This window comes from Triturus cristatus, chromosome 5_2 (genome assembly GCF_964204655.1).
Source record: "Triturus cristatus chromosome 5_2, aTriCri1.1, whole genome shotgun sequence".
Taxonomy (NCBI): Eukaryota; Metazoa; Chordata; class Amphibia; order Caudata; family Salamandridae; genus Triturus; species Triturus cristatus.
This window is the reverse complement of record NC_140588.1, coordinates 973,483,318-973,489,317: the sequence shown is the minus strand read 5'-3', so window position 1 is coordinate 973,489,317 and position 6,000 is coordinate 973,483,318. Positions and strand designations below refer to the sequence as shown.

Below are 6,000 nucleotides of genomic sequence, written 5' to 3'. Positions count from 1 at the left end.
TTTAAAGTTAATACCGCTTGTTGTGTAATTGTGCCCTCATCTGGTTTTCTTCGGAACTGCAGTCCCCAGCAATATACAAAACTGAAAGCAGAAACCATACGAAATTGTCAACGAGTATGATATGTGTACCACCTTCTGCACAGATGATTGACAACAAATATTATTGTAAAGGGTCAGGGCCCTAGGCCCCCATACACTTCAAATATTGACATAGACACAGTGTCTTACATGGTAGAACTGGCCCAGGGCACGTGCACCCGCCCCTTTTGTTGGCAGGGTCACCTGTCCTGGGACACCTGTGATGGATAGGTGTGGGGTGGTAGTGTAAGCAAGCCCTCGCGGAGTGGCTGGTACAAAAACCACTAGAACAGTGAACAGCCGGTCACTACAATTAGGACCCACATTTGTAGTGTTGATGACGTTTTACAAACAATAATTAGCAAACGATGAGACGGCGGGTAGGCCAAGGGTGTTTATCTCGCCGGTGACTTGACTGGCTGTCCCACCACACAACAATGATGTTAGAGGGTTTTCTGGAACTCCCACGCAGCTCATGGAGTTGTACTACACCTCTGAACAGCTTTACTCGTTTACCAAAAATCAGGATTAGAGAACTTTGTACGCTTTAGTTTTTACAGAAAAACACACATTGAAAAGTGTAAGGACGCACATCACAAATGAAAGTCGAAGGAGTAACTTTATCCCATAATGCAACCCATCTTTAGCATCAGGTCCGGAGGTGCTACACCCAGAGGTGCGGCGGGTGCTTCAGCATTCCCGCCCATAGAGGCAGTTGGGAGAGATGAGGGGACACAATGAACACAGCCAAGGGCGTAGTTAACCACCCCGCCATACCAGCTTAAGCGGGGGGGGGGGGGGGGGGGGGTGGGGTGATTAAGTGAATGATTACATTGTTTTATGGCCCGTCTACACTTTTATCTCGAGCTTGCAGGTCATCACAAGTTAGGAGAAAGTAATAATAAACTACAATAACACAGCTCCAGGGTGGGGGCCAAAAGAAAACCTAAACGTGGCCTAAAACGGTGAGAGAGAGAAAGAAAATGTTTTAAAATTGCACAGAAAAGGTGAGTTGGAGACAAATGGAGTGAGACATCATAAATGAAAGAAATTAAAATACAAATAATGAAGGAAGGAAAAAGAAGCATGAAGGAAAGAGGGCACCGAAAGAACATGGAATATATGGGAAAAGATGTTAAAGAAGAAGCAGGAAGGAAGAAAAGAAAGTAGGATAGAAAAAAGAAAAGGCAGGAACAATGAAATAAATAAGAAAAATTGAAGGAAAGCAGAAACATTTATTGAAACAATAAAGAAGAAATGTGAGATGAAAGGATGGGCGACTGGAGAAAAGAAGAGAAAAAAGAAATGACAAATGGACGGACTATAAAAAGAAAAATGTGCAAAGAAACAACATGAGCATGATAAGAATTAAGGGATATGAAGAAGGATAGAAAAGCTAGGAAATTGGTCAGATGTAATGAGAGAAGAATAGACGGAAAGAAAAAAGATGGAAAGACGTAATGAAATATGCATAAAAGTGTAGGGAAGATAATGAATGGAAAGAAGAAAGGGAAGAAGCATGAAAGGAAAGCAAAAAGTTGGAAAGGATGAATGAGAAAAATGAGCCAGTACTGGTAAAGGTGTAGTTTTTGACCATATTCCCACGGCACTTCATAATAAGGGCAGTAATCACTCACTTTACTCGTATGTTTATTGTTATATATGGGTCAAAGGGGGGGATATTTAATTTTTGTGGCCACTCCCTTGACTGCTGCCAGCAGCAGTTGTTTGTTTAAATGCAGTGAAAGGTCAGTGGTAAAAAAGCTAAAGCCCTAAGAACAACTTTAACCATCCATTGCACATCCACTTCTCATGTATGTATATCTACATGTAAATAATGTGGCTTCAAAGAGAGAGCATTGGCACACAAACCTTTATCACTCCTAATCTGATATGCAATATGAAAGAACAACGTATGCGAAAGCCACTAATGTAGAAAATAGCTCATTTTCAGTTACCAGATATTAAAAATGACGTCCGCTTGGAGCTTTTAATTTGGGAATGTTGTGGCAGGCAAGTTTCAAAGCAGGATGAGAAAACAAATCAATAAACTTTTATTTGAACCCTGTGTGCATTCACGGCTAAAACCACTTTGATTTATTAATAGTCTCCTTTACGTGAATCTTTTACTGAATAGAATTGACACAATGTATCCAAGTATTTAGGAATAATGCATCATAATGCACCATTGACCCACATTTTCACAAAAAAGTCTCAGAGTGCCATCCTATCCAACTCCTTCCAGCCTACAAGCACATGCTCCCAACTTGAAGTTTTTTGCCCACTACACTTGCCCTTCATTAACACCAGTTTCTTTTTAGAACCCTTATAATTTCACTGAGGTGATGCCCAGTCAGATCATTTTTCTAGCAACCATTGATCAGGTCAGATTTACCAATACTTAAAACATTGATGATTTCAATACTATGCACATTCTAACGTTGATCCTGAAGGCTATGCTCTACATAGCTAATTCCCAGCAGAACTCAGTCCACATGATATAATCAGTGCATTATCAATCGCCGGAGCACTCTGCATACCCGTGGACTTTTCTTTCCCTGACCATCATCAGTCCACCACAGACATCTCTCTTGTTCCAAATCTCATGACTTCCAAAGCGTCCTCTACGTTACCTTAAGCTGCTGTTCTGTATTCCACCATAGTATTCCTAAAATCCATATGACACCGCCACTCGTCCATTCAGCTGCTGCCAGCAACCTCAACTCTGAAATACATTTCGCCTTTTTAATGGGCTCCTTAACAAGGACAAAGTCTCCCACATTGATTTGAGCATCCCCTTTGGTATCTAATATTAGCATTATTCCAGCTATTTCTATGAAGAACACATTTCTCTATCTATCTTTCCAACTCCCACAGACTTTCACACCGTTCCTTCACCAATGTTGGATATAGATTCGACTAATTACATGTTCCTTTGTCACTTAAAAAGGATTAATACCAGTGGATTAATGGGCAGCAGTACTAAAGGACAATAACATACCGTTCCCCGCTTCTTGCATCACCCTCCAAACTTGGTCCACAGGATGTACTCAGCCAGAAGTCGATGCAAGATCTCAACATGCCCATTGGCTTGGGGGTGATGAAGAACAATTCTGTGATGTTTGATGTTGGAGTCTTGTAAAAACCTTAGCATCTTCCTTGGTGCAGATTGCTCTCCATTGTAAGAGACTATTTCCTCGAAGGACACTCTCTCCTAAACAGTTTTTCCAAAAATGTACTGAGAGACAAATTTAGCTTCCCAACATTTACTATAGTAGTCCGCCAATACAATCCAAACGTGTGCTTCACACCAAGGGTGCATAACGGGTCACAAAATGCACTGCCAGTTATGTCCATGTCGTCACTTGATCGGGACACACAAATCTAGACTGATAATAGTTTCAACACTACTATTGTGGGATTTGCAGTGGGCATGGAGAAAGGAGAATGGCAGACATGCCGGATATCAGCAAACATGGGGTTGCACAGCTGAGGTTTGTCTGCACTGCAGGTATATTAATATCTGAAAAATAAAGAAGATTTTTAGCAAGACTATAGTTTGAACACCAAAGTTTTAACTTCAGATATTGTGTATCCTATACCTACTGACACTCCCTGTATTTCCACTCTCTGTGGTGATTGAAAACTTGACCATTCTTCTGTGCCGAAAAAGAGTTAAGTTCCCTATAAGAACTCTGAGGAACAATAGATTGTTTGCTAATATTAACTAAATTTAATATTAGGAAAATACGTTTAGTGCTTGCTTATGTTCAGAGTGATCAGCGGAGAACTGTACCCTGGGACACATTTGTTGGCAGTGCATGTTTAGTTTTAACCATGGTCGTTATTTATTTTCTAGCATTGATGTCAGGATACCATACAACGAAAATTCTGCAGAAATATATTTTCATTGGAGTTTACAAGAATAGTTCATTACCCACACAGGTCATTACTAAAGGATGACTGGGTAAAAACAACCAACTGCTGTACAGGTTGTTATCCTAAGGGATAATTCCCTGTAAAGCAAAAAAACCAAAACATCTACATCCCTGCGAGACTTCTAGAAAAATGATAGGATTTCAACACCAAGCCTCAGCTACAGCAACTGTGTATCATGATTGCCTAGCAAGGATGGGATCGAGAAAAGGAATTTATACACCATGCGTTCAAGGTGGCTGTTACCATAAGCAAGTCACGTGAGAGTCCTGTGAGCTCACAGGACATGTAATACTTCTTACTTTTGCCAAGGTATTTCATAAAACACTCCCTTCTGTCCAGGAAGCACCCACATCCTGCACCCCCCCCCCCCCATCCTCTTCTGCAGAAACGCAACTCTGTGCACCCCTGAGAAGTGTGTCTGGCAGGACCAGTGTGTAATGGTGACTGTGTCCACTCTGGCATCCTGACCCTTCTGTTCGGTTGCTGTGGAGCAGTCTTGAACTGTTGAGCAATAAACAAACTGACACAATTTGTAAGTGTCACATATCTGATTATCTATTGCAGGCCACCAATAATCGGACATACTCGAAGTTTGGGAAAGGTCTAGCACAAATGTCCTTCATGACCTAGATCCATGAATGCATCTCTCTACTTATATAGAGGAATATATTTCTTCCCCAGCAGTACAATTCCATTCTCTATGATCAGTTACTAGTTACTGCCGCTCGTGATTGAGGATACTTCTGTCAGCGAACTCTGTGGGCGTTTGTTCTGGGCGTGAGGGACTGCGAGGCTCTGCAGCGCTAACATTGCCAACAGCTGCGGCCTCTTCCCGGACACTTCCCTTCTGCCTGCCTGCCTCTACATAACGACTCGTGGCCCCCGCTTCGCGGGAGCCGCTCGTGAATGAGGATACTTCTGTCAGCGAACTCTGTGGGCGTTTGTTCTGGGCGTGAGGGACTGCGAGGCTCTGCAGCGCTAACATTGCAAACAGCTGCGGCCTCTTCCCGGACACTCCCCTTCTGCCTGCCTGCCTCTACATAACGACTCGCAGCCCCCGCATCGCGGGTGCCGCTCATGATTGAGGATACTTCTGTCAGCGAACTCTGTGGGCGTTTGTTCTGGGCGTGGGGGACTGCGAGGCTCTGCAGCGCTAACATTGCCAACAGCTGTGGCCTCTTCCCGGACACTCCCCATTGTGCTTCCTCCACCTATAATTTTAGTGTGTTGAGCCGTAGCGCGGGTCGCGCGCGGGCCGCGCGCCAGGCGAAGCCCGGGCCAAGGGCGGGCCCGTTCTAGCCCGTTCCAGACCGAGTAAGACCGGACCGGGCCACCCCTCTAACGTATATTATTGTAATAGGGTGGATACCGATTTATGCCATTTTGTATAAGTATTGGTCAGCGCTACTATCTTACTATCTTAACCATTAATGGCGACTACACGAGGGAGTCGGAGTAAGGCGGCTTTGGACGCGTCTAGTATAATTGGCCCATTGGATAATTTCATTGTAAGGGCGAATTCAGTTATTGATCAAGGGATTGCACTCATGGAACGGAGGGTATCCCAAGATCTGGCACTAGCAAAACGCTCTTCCAGGGGTCATCTTGCAACAGCCAAAACCCCAGACCAACATAACAAACAAATAGTTCCCGTTTTAGTTCATACAGATTTTCATACCATCCCAAATGTAATAGATTTGTCACCATCAGTCTCTGATTGCACGTCTATCTCGCAATTAGAGAGATCCCCGGCCCTAGATTTAGAACCGTCGGGAGAAGTGCAAACTATTAGACAGACGAGGGGGATGAGAGAGGGAGCCATTTTAAAAACTTCTAATAATATAAAGAAAAGAAAAGAAAGGAAAGTTAGGAAGAGTAAGAAAAGTCAGAAATCCACTGTGCCCATGAAAAAAGGATTGTGTGGGTTGCCTCTAAGAGATGAAGTGCGGGTGGAATCGCAGTCAAAAGGTGACTGTACTCCCA

General features: G+C 43.4%; 1 long non-coding RNA gene across 1 annotated transcript in view; it reads right to left on the bottom strand.

The window, feature by feature from the left end:
- Positions 1–3,475: 3,475 nt before the first annotated feature.
- LOC146829511 (uncharacterized) overlaps positions 3,476–6,000 on the bottom strand; it is a 120,149-nt gene continuing 117,624 nt past the window's right edge. The window contains exon 3 of the long non-coding RNA XR_014962001.1: positions 3,476–3,601. This is a non-coding gene — a long non-coding RNA (uncharacterized LOC146829511). The remainder of the gene's footprint in view (positions 3,602–6,000) is intronic.